This window comes from Nymphaea colorata, chromosome 10, assembly GCF_008831285.2.
Source record: "Nymphaea colorata isolate Beijing-Zhang1983 chromosome 10, ASM883128v2, whole genome shotgun sequence".
Lineage (NCBI taxonomy): Eukaryota > Viridiplantae > Streptophyta > Magnoliopsida > Nymphaeales > Nymphaeaceae > Nymphaea > Nymphaea colorata.
Window position 1 is genome coordinate 7,784,917 of NC_045147.1, and position 9,990 is coordinate 7,794,906.

Sequence of the window (9,990 nt, forward strand, 5' to 3'; positions counted from 1 at the left end):
AGCTTCTAAAACAAAAACTGAGCATGATCCACAACCAAAATATAGATCGAGCATGTGAGAACACTGTTCCTAAATTCCACCAGATCTGTTTATTAGATGGACTTGTTCAGGACTACAACCACGAAACTGATTTGTAATAAAACAAAATTCACTTATAACTAATTTAGACAGAGGTCTTCCTACATCCAGAATAGGGAACCTAGAGCAGATTAAATAGATTAGCCAAAGAATAGCATACGATGAAAACATTTTAATTGTAGAAAGTGTGAAACATTCCTTATTAGAAGACTCCCCATATTTAACTTTCCTGCCTTTCTTATTATGCCATTCAATGTCATCGTCACTTGTTTCACCATCACCAACAGTTTCAATATCACTTTCACTTGTCTCCCACTCATGATCATGCCCTTCATCACCATAAGAGGGCGTTTGAATGCCTGTCACAAAGAATGACAGGAGTGTTCTATTTAGCTGAATCTGTCACAAAGGTCAGACATGGAACACGAGTAACAGACGTGACTCCTGGACAGGTGGTATAAAAACGAGGAGTGTTCTGTGGTGTTCCGTGGTTTACCATGGTACAGGTCATCACAGAACGCCTCTCTTTCTCTCGGGGTGTTCTCTCTTTCGACTCAACAACTCCCTCTCTTTCGCTTCTTCTCCTGCGAAAGCAAACTCCAGCAATGTCGATCTTCCGGCGATGATCTCTAGCAAGACCGACATTCCGGTGACAGACTCCAGCAAAGCCTTGCCCTATTCAAATTGTTCTAAGAATTCAGCCAGGGATTTGGGGCTGGTTGTCGCGTCCACTGCAAATCTCAATCCAACAGATCCGGTGACCTTTCTCATGTAAGGATTTGTTCCCATCTCTCTCTCTCTCTCTTTTGGGTTCTCCTCCCATCCATTCTAGGTAACAACAAGATTTGGGTTTTTTTCTCATCGCATCGACTGCAAATTGCTCTCTTGCAGTCGATGGTTGACTTTTTGTTTCTGTAGACTACAGAAATGGCATCGTGTGTTGTATGCTTTCTCTCTCTTTCTTTCTCATAAAAGTCTCTGGTTTGTACTTGTCATGGTGCACAGAAAATGATTGACAAAATACCTCAACTATATGGATGACTTTGTTCTCATCTTCTCGTTCATGTCTTTTTTTTCCCCCTCTTGTTGAGCTCAAAGAGGAATGCCGAAATTCCCCAAAGAGAGTAATCAAGTCATTTGACCAAAGAGCATCGTGTATACTTCAATGTGAGAATAAGTCTGAGCTGATTCTTTTGGAGTATACATGGTGTCTCTTATGGCATAATTATGTTGTGCTATTCATTGCTAATCTTGGAAAATGAAAAAAAATTCTTACGAATCACATTATCTGCTTCATATTGTCTAGTGTTTATGAAAGCATTAATCCAAATGCTGGCATTAAGATACCATGTAATGCTGAAAGTGTTCATGAAGGCATTAATCTAAATGCTAGCATTAATCTGTACAAGAAACTAGTTGAGTGGCTTGTGGAATATTGAGAATCATCATCAGTAAAAATAGTGTTTAATTATCTTATGCTTGTCTTTTTTTAGTTTATTTAAAGTCAAGGAATATGGCAAATTTGTTGTACCTTGGTGTCAAATGCAAGTTAGCTAGTCTCATGCCCAATATTCTTAAATTTAATTGTTATCCTTGGCCGTTATTAATCAGTGTCACTATCCACGTACCATGGCTGCAGCTTCGAGAGTTTGCTTCTTAGGCTGCACTTCATCTTTACTTGATCATTACATGTGGGTGGTCTGTTTTTTCAGGAAAACTCGTGTTATTGCACTCTATTTATTTTTTTACTGATGTTGCAAAAAATTCAGAAGAACTTCATGTGGAATCATTGTTCTAGACATAAAAAATATGTTTTAGTAACTTGGTGTTGTTTCCTGTTTAGTAAGCATTTTAAATAGAATTGTTTATGAAATTAAATATATGTGTGTATCTAGTGAAAATAACATCAGAGGCATCAAAAAATTAAATTTGTCACCCTTGAGTCTACTATCTCTTTTCCACTTTTATTGTCTGCCATTTGCTCTTACCAGTAGAGAAAAAAACATTACAGAAAATAGCTGAAAATAGTTATATTTTGTTAAAAAATAGCTTTTAGATAAAAACTAATTGTTCATAATTAGATATAGATAGTTTTATAGTATGGACTGTTTTGTATCATTGTTTGGGTTCTACAGAGATAAAGTTTGAAATTAATTTATGCCTTTGTTTTTAATTCATTTTTTATAATTTAAAGTGGAATTTAATAGAAAATAATTATATTTTATTAAAAATAATTTTAAATGAAATTAGCTCTAAATATTTATCAATGCGAACTGTTTTAAAGAGAGAAAGTGCATGTTTACTTGAATGCTTGTGATGGTTGTGCCTTTCTCATGGTAGTTTGATAGTTTAAATTATTAATTCTTGAAACTTATTATTTATAGTATTTAATTACTTACTTTTATGATCATTTTAGATTTTAGCCATCCGTGATATTGGGTTGCATATTTGATTTCACACAAGAAAGAACACGTGAGCTAGTCTAGGCTTGAGTTAGCTGGCATTAATTGATTTAGACAACTTTTGTCAAAACACTGGTTTGCATTTTGTGTTAGCAATCAAATAGCACACATGTACACGTGCCTACACAGAAAGTGTCTTGTTTTTCTGAACATGCAATATTGTATAGTTACCATTTCACTTGCTAACGTGTTGTGCAGCTGAATACCATTGTTTGCATCTCACAACCTACTCGAGGGGGAAATGAAGCGGTGGCAAAGAGATTGAAGGCCGCACACATCGAGGTGCAATTGAAAATGTAGGTCTACTGTCTTCAAATGACCGCCACATTTAGATTTAAGCTTCTCTCTTGTTTTATTTGTTTATGCTTTTAGAGTGTAAGTGTAAGCAATGGTGCAACACCATTAAACATTTTGGAATCACGTAGAACTCTAATTGCACAATAGAACTGTTCATTTGAGTGTTGGAACCCCATATTTTATCTTATTTTCACTTAAAGCTGACAGATTGTGATAATTTAAATTTCAATAGCTGTCCCTAGGGTCCAGACTCACTACTTGTAAAGTTCAGAATTATAACTAGTGTATGGTTTCAAAAAGTGCTACTATGAATTGTTCGTAATATTTAATTTTATATGTGTGAAAATGACTTTCAATTACATTGTGAATTTATATTTATATCCAAAACTGCACCAATGACCTGAAAGATGGAACTACCACTGTTTTGAAAATTAGAAAATCTAGCAATGATGCACTAACAAGTTTTTCTTTTGCAAAACTCCCATATCCTTAAAAAGTAGGCTGCACTTTGCAAGACCCATCAAGAAAAATGAAGTGAATCAACTGAAACAGGAAGAAGCATACACATCAAGGACAAGTTCTTGCATCCAAAGAATGAGAAGAAGATTGATGCCTAATTACAAAAGTTTACCACTACTCCACCAATTGTACAACCACCCAAGAGAGAGAGAGAGAGAGAGAGAGAGAGAGAGAGAGCTATGAAGGGCAACTGCTGTATAGCTGTGACTACAACAGCTCTGACACTAGTGCCGTTTCTGATGGGAGAGGGAAGAGAATGAAGGGAAACAAAAAAGGCCAAGAAAGTGACAGGACCTCTCACACTTAGTTGACTTTGACTGTTGAGGGCTCAAGTATGGAAACAAAAGGACCAAAAGAGGAATAATATTTGGCATTTTCCTTGCAATGCTCCATGTTGGCAGTGCATATCTCCCCTCATTCCCTCGTGAGACTGATTTTTGTGCACCGCCGCTTCACGAAAACAGAGTGCATGTGAGTTGATCCGGGGATATAAAATCTCTCTTCCACTTCTTATGTTTAAATGTCCTTTTTGTGCCTTTTTCTTTACAAAAGTTTGTATTGAAATATCTTCTTTTACTATAAGGTAGTTGCAAACAATTGATTGCCATCTCATATTGCATATGTTTTACCTTGGCAAGAAGAATTGACTTTGATCATATTTTTAAAATCTACCTTTCTGGATTGGTGAAGAAATCTATCGACTGCCTTGGTCGTGAGTCGGACTCAATATTTGTAAAACGAAAAACAGAGTTTGAGAAAATATCAAACTATCTACTCATCTTTGTATTTAACAAACACAATGATAAAAAGCCATGAAGGAAAAAAGAATACAACATCACTAGAAGTCACTGAAGAAATTGATAGAAAGATGACACTGCAAGAGCCACCAAGAAACATGAGGCCTTAAGAAGCAACAAGCAGATCTTTATGTCATTGTGTTTTTGTTTCAAATCCTACGCAATATATTTATAATGTCATACTATTATTATGAATTCAAAACTTCATCTCAGTGGGTAAACATTCAAACAATAGAAGGAGCATTTCCACCTGTTGACAAACTGTCTTGGACACAATAAAAGAATGCTACTGTTTGAACATTCAAGTCTATTGTTTGGTACATCACACATTTTGCAACCACATCACACATCTTGTAACTAAGTTGTATTACAGATTAGTTTTTGTCTAAAAATGATGAAATATTAGCATAAAAACTAAACCACACACCCGTTTTCTCCTTTGAACTAATGAAACAACTCCATCACATAATGCAATTGCTCAACTTCTTTGCGTTAAATCACCTATATTTTGGGTTTCTTCAAATTGCATCATGTCTTAAATCTCCTCTTTGTTTGACGTTCGCCTAATTTCCTTTTGTAGTCTAGTCTAAACTAATCCCACTAGTAATCTAATCACCCTTCTTTCATGTTCTAGCTCAAAATATGCTCTATTACATGTTAAATAAAAAACATTGATTCATTGAATTTCAATATTGCAGATATCTTGGTGGCAATGCCATTGTCATCATCTAATAGCAGTGAAAAGATCTCAAACGTGTAAGGTGAATATAATGAAGAGAACAACTACATGATTGACATTAATTCTCATGAAATTTTTGTGATCAATAATATTTCGATATGAATGCACAAATGGCACACTTGGAAGCACCATCGTTCTAAGCAATGAGAGAGATGAACGAGATATACCATCTATTTCCAGTTGTTAGAATGATGCAAGTACTGCATTGGTAATATTGCTTAAATAGAATGAATGTGGTTCAATAATGAGGATGACGTATAAGTTTTACAGTTCTTATTCTTTGGAACATAGACCAGTGTAAGAAAGTTCACTTTAGACAAAAAATCATAAGACCTTGTTGTGAGAAGGTCACTTGTTCCAAACAAGGTTAGAAGAATTTTAGTGGGAACACAAACACAACAAAAAATATGAATAGAACAAGAAGTAGTTGTCCAATGAAAATGGTATTAAGTAAACTTTCCAATGGAAAATAACTTATATTTGTACATAATCAAAACAATCCTTTAGTACCTCCTCACATGACTCATATATTGAGATTGCATCATAAAGGAACATCTTCACATCCTATAATAAATGAACTGGTTGGCATTGCTGACCTTCCACCAAGGAAGATAAACAAATACTTTGTAATGGCAGATGATAGTTGTGATAATGTGCCTCTCACACCTACAAATTATAGAAAATATTTGAGGAGAAACAAGACAGAGACAACGAAAATGGAGAAAAAAGTGCATTGGTCGATTACTTGGAAATAAAGTCAAGTAAGGGAAATGGTTTCTATATGTGATGCAATTAGAGGAAGATTGATGTACTACAAAATATGTTTTGTGCATACTTATAGTCAAGGGCAGATTACAAATGGTTCAATGGTACTCTTGTTGTTGACACAACTACAAGGTTAATGCCCATAAGTAGCCATTTACCCAGTTTGTAAGCATAAATTGTCACTCATAAACTTGCAGTTTTGGTGATTTGTTTATGTATGACCAGACTATGAAGACCTTTAAATGGTTTGTTTAAAGTTTTTTAGAGGCACCATGAATGTGGCACTACAAGGATTTCTACTTTGAGTTGTGCAGAATTTAGATGTGTTACAGTTATTATGCATTTCCCTAATGCATTATATGAAGCACGTTATAGCTGGTTACCCTTTTATAATGCGGCAAGTACTTGCATTTGTCCACGTGCCCTCTTTAACAATGTTGTGATAATGTGCCTCTCACACCTACAAATTATAGAAAATATTTGAGGAGAAACAAGACAGAGACCACGAAAATGGAGAAAAAAGTGCATTGGTCGATTACTTGGAAATAAGTCAAGTAAGGGAAATGGTTTCTATATGTGATGCAATTAGAGGAAGAATGATGTACTACAAAATATGTTTTGTTCATACTTATAGTCAAGGGCAGATTACAAATGGTTCAATGGTACTCTTGTTTTTGACACAACTACAAGGTTAATACCCATAAGTAGCCATTTACCCAGTTTGTAAGCATAAATTGTCACTCATAAAGTTGCAGTTTTGGTGATTTGTTTATGTATGACCAGACTATGAAGACCTTTAAATGGTTTGTTTAAAGTTTTTTAGAGGCACCATGAATGTGGCACTACAAGGATTTCTACTTTGAGTTGTGCAGAATTTAGATGTGTTACAGTTATTATGCATTTCCCTAATGCATTATATGAAGCGCGTTATAGCTGGTTACCCTTTCATAATGCGGGAAGTACTTGCATTTGTCCACGTGCCCTCTTTAACTTTATTTTGCATTACAGAGAACCCTTATAAATCCCATCCTCCCACAGATCTTCCCCAAAATTTTGGCTGTTATTTCATGAAGCTCCACTATTAGTTTGTTGTTGCTCCAACCCATTGTTGTTATGTTTGCCAGCCAGCCATTGAGCCTCTATTTACCTTCTTTGTGTTTGCTGATTGTTGTATGCATTTCTGACCGCTGGCTTGTAATAGTCTCTATTGCTTTTTTTCTTTCAACTTCTTCATTTGACATTCCATTCCAGTGGCTCGACCAGTAACCAATGGCGAAAACTAAAAAATCCATGGTTTCCCGGTAGAACCCCATTTCGACCAAGTTGCAGAACCTCCAAAAAGAAGCGGTTTTTTGCACAGCTTGCTCATAGGAACCTAGGAAGGCAACAACGGATGATGGGGAGCCTTGCTTGTTCATATCCTTACCTTCCATCTGTTTCATGCATTTATTTATTCCTTTTTCTTCTGTTATTCTATAGCATGAAGGGGATAAGGGAGAAGAACTTGAGTTTTATATTCTCCTTCTCCCTCTTCTTCTCTTTATGACTCTTTTACTTTCTCTCCTTGCGAAAAGGGAAGGAAAGGGCAGCCATAAGGGGTGAAAAGGCAAAATGTATCAAGGTTTTAATTCTTCTTCTATTCCATCAGCTATCCTGATAAAAAGCTTGTCAATTTCATGATTTCTAGCTTAGGTAACTTTGTTTGTTTCTCTCTTGCACTCTCATTGAATGAATCTGCGAGTACTTTTTAATAACTTTACCACTTCATTTTGTGTTTTATTTTTCGACCTTTGTTTTGTCTTTTCATGATTTTTATTTTTCTTTCCTGGGATCATGCTTCATAATGTCACTTGTGTAAATGCGTAATTTGAGATTTTTTTCAATATTTTGTATTTATGGATGTTCTTTAAGACTTGATGATTCATGTTTGATGTTTTCTGACTTTTTCTTTTTTCATTTCTAGGTCTGAATTTGGCCTCCCATGTTGGTCTATATCTCTTGTTCACACATTGTTGCAAGGGGGCTGGCCCAAGTGGCTTATGCCATCATGGCAAAAAAAAAACGTCATTATGTTGGCCCTTCAATAACTGGTAAATGATGAGCTACCAAATCTCCATTCTGGTTGCTTCAACGAAGCTCATTTTTCTTTTTCCATTTTCTCATGTTGGGGTACTGATTCATGAGGCATTGGTAATTTTTGTCTAGGAACTGTTTGTGGATGCAATCCTAGATAACTGTTCTCACATATCCATTCACAATCTATACGTTTCTACTAATTTCATAAGCCTATGTTAGTACAATTATTTTCTAAGGCAACTTTGAAAACACAACCAGCATTTTTCCCCTAGTGCAATATTTTTATTTTTTCATTTTTTGCCAAAAATAAATGTTAGATTAATTATTAGATGATTTTATGCTGGCCAATATATTGAGATGTATGTTTTGACCATGCTGATATCAGAATGGTTTACGATAAGAAGACATTATATATTTTTTAAAATTACCATAGGGAAAACCAAGTCCTCCAGCGTCATAGGGTAGTCATAGAAAAACAAAAACTTTGTCAAAGAAAAAAAAAAACCTTACATCCCTTTTATATCTAAGAGGTTCTCTAGAAAAGGGCATTATTTAAGGCAACAAGATAATAACATGTGAGACATAACAATATTAGTACTAGCTAAGATGTGTCTTTCATTGAGACATGCATGTTTCCATTTTGCCAGACCTACCATACTAGGATTACATGGTCAATGCATGGCATTGGTGATGCCTCATTGTTCAAGGTGATCCAGTTGTCATGTTATTATTATTATTATTTTTTTTTATCACAAGAAAAAGTTGTTGTTGATGTTGTTAATGTTCCATGTATTGAATGTGCAATTAATATGAGATATTGTTAGTGATATAGTTATTCTTGATTTATGGTGAATTAATTTAGCAATTTAATTTCTGACTGTGCATAACAGCCAAAAATCTGCATCTTATATGCTAAAGGTAACCACTTTTTACGTTGCTCATTAGTACCCTGACTTCTTATAGCAGGCACAAACATTCCCTGGAAAAGAGAATCATAATATCAACTAGAACCTAATTATTTGATCCGAGAACAATCTACAGGGAACCCTTGAAGGGCAAACACATAACGTATATAATCATGTTTGGAGTGTATTTCCTATATGTAATTCTGCCAGCACAGGACACTCCTCCAACCAACTACACAAAATCCTAAGGTACATCATAAAAGTATTTATAGAACTACAAGAAGTGCATATATCTTAGCACACTTGAGCATGTGCAGATGCACTAACACACAAAAGAATGTACAAACTAGATCTTTATATGTGTATGCTTCAGTATAAAACTCATGAAAAGGACAAATTTTTTGAACCACCTCACATCAAACGCCAGTGCAACCATACCACCATCATGTGAATAAGACAATACTATTTTGCTAGCGAAACCAATGAACTTTGTTGGACAAATCAGGTCCAAGATGTGATGGCCATGTCCAGCGAAGCAAAAGTTTGTGATACTACAGGTTTCTGCATATCTCATGAAAGTTTCAGGTCATAAAGGAGCCTCAATAAAAAAAAATAACGTAGGGAAGAAAATATTAACATTGTCAAAAGGATCTACAAGAACATAAATAACTAAAATAATATCTGAAATATAAGAACATAAGCAATGGATGTAAGATAGTTTTGAAAATGCGTTGATGTTTACCTGTTAATATCAATTTCATTACCCATAGCTTTTAAGATGCAGTATTTACAGAAAAGTTGCATATATATGCAACCATTGTAGGAAAAACATATCTGAATATGATAAGTAAAGCTTGTCAATGCAGGTGTGTGCAGTCCCAGCAGCAGGTTTCAAGTTCAACATCACCACCGCGAAAATAGAGAGAGCGAAATTGATAGGATATGCAAGTAAGTGCATGTGTTGCATAAATTATCCGCAGGAATACTAAACACTTCCAAGCAAAGAAAAAGGATCACTTTAATTCCAAATTACAAATGCCATAATTTGTGAGAGTACTTCAAAGAGATGGTTGCTCGACATATTTGTGAATGGCACTATCTCAGTTCCATCCTCTTAAAACACCGTGAACTGAATCAAATCTCTTCATTTGCTTCTTATCATCTATTGCAGGATGACAAATTCGATGTGGAAAAATACAATGGATTTATTCACTGCCACCACAAGTTTTCAAATTTACTATGAGAAACAACGAACCATAAAAAAAAGAAACAAAGTAGAAATAAAATCTACGCTTCAAAAAATCACACTTGCATGAATCAAGAATTTTGAATGAGCCAAATATTATGCTCAT

At 35.0% G+C, this 9,990-nt stretch overlaps 1 long non-coding RNA gene across 2 annotated transcripts; it reads left to right on the plus strand.

Annotated features, from left to right (window-relative positions):
• The first annotated feature begins 345 nt into the window (after positions 1-345).
• LOC116261907 (uncharacterized) lies at positions 346-9,796 on the plus strand. 2 transcript variants are annotated; one of them, XR_004174378.2, is made up of 5 exons: positions 346-849; positions 2,739-2,836; positions 4,852-4,914; positions 7,621-7,747; positions 9,505-9,796. It is a non-coding gene; the product is annotated as an uncharacterized LOC116261907 (long non-coding RNA). The 2 variants fall into 2 exon arrangements; XR_004174379.2 differs by lacking the exon at positions 4,852-4,914 and having other exon boundaries at positions 351-849.
• Positions 9,797-9,990: the final 194 nt, after the last annotated feature.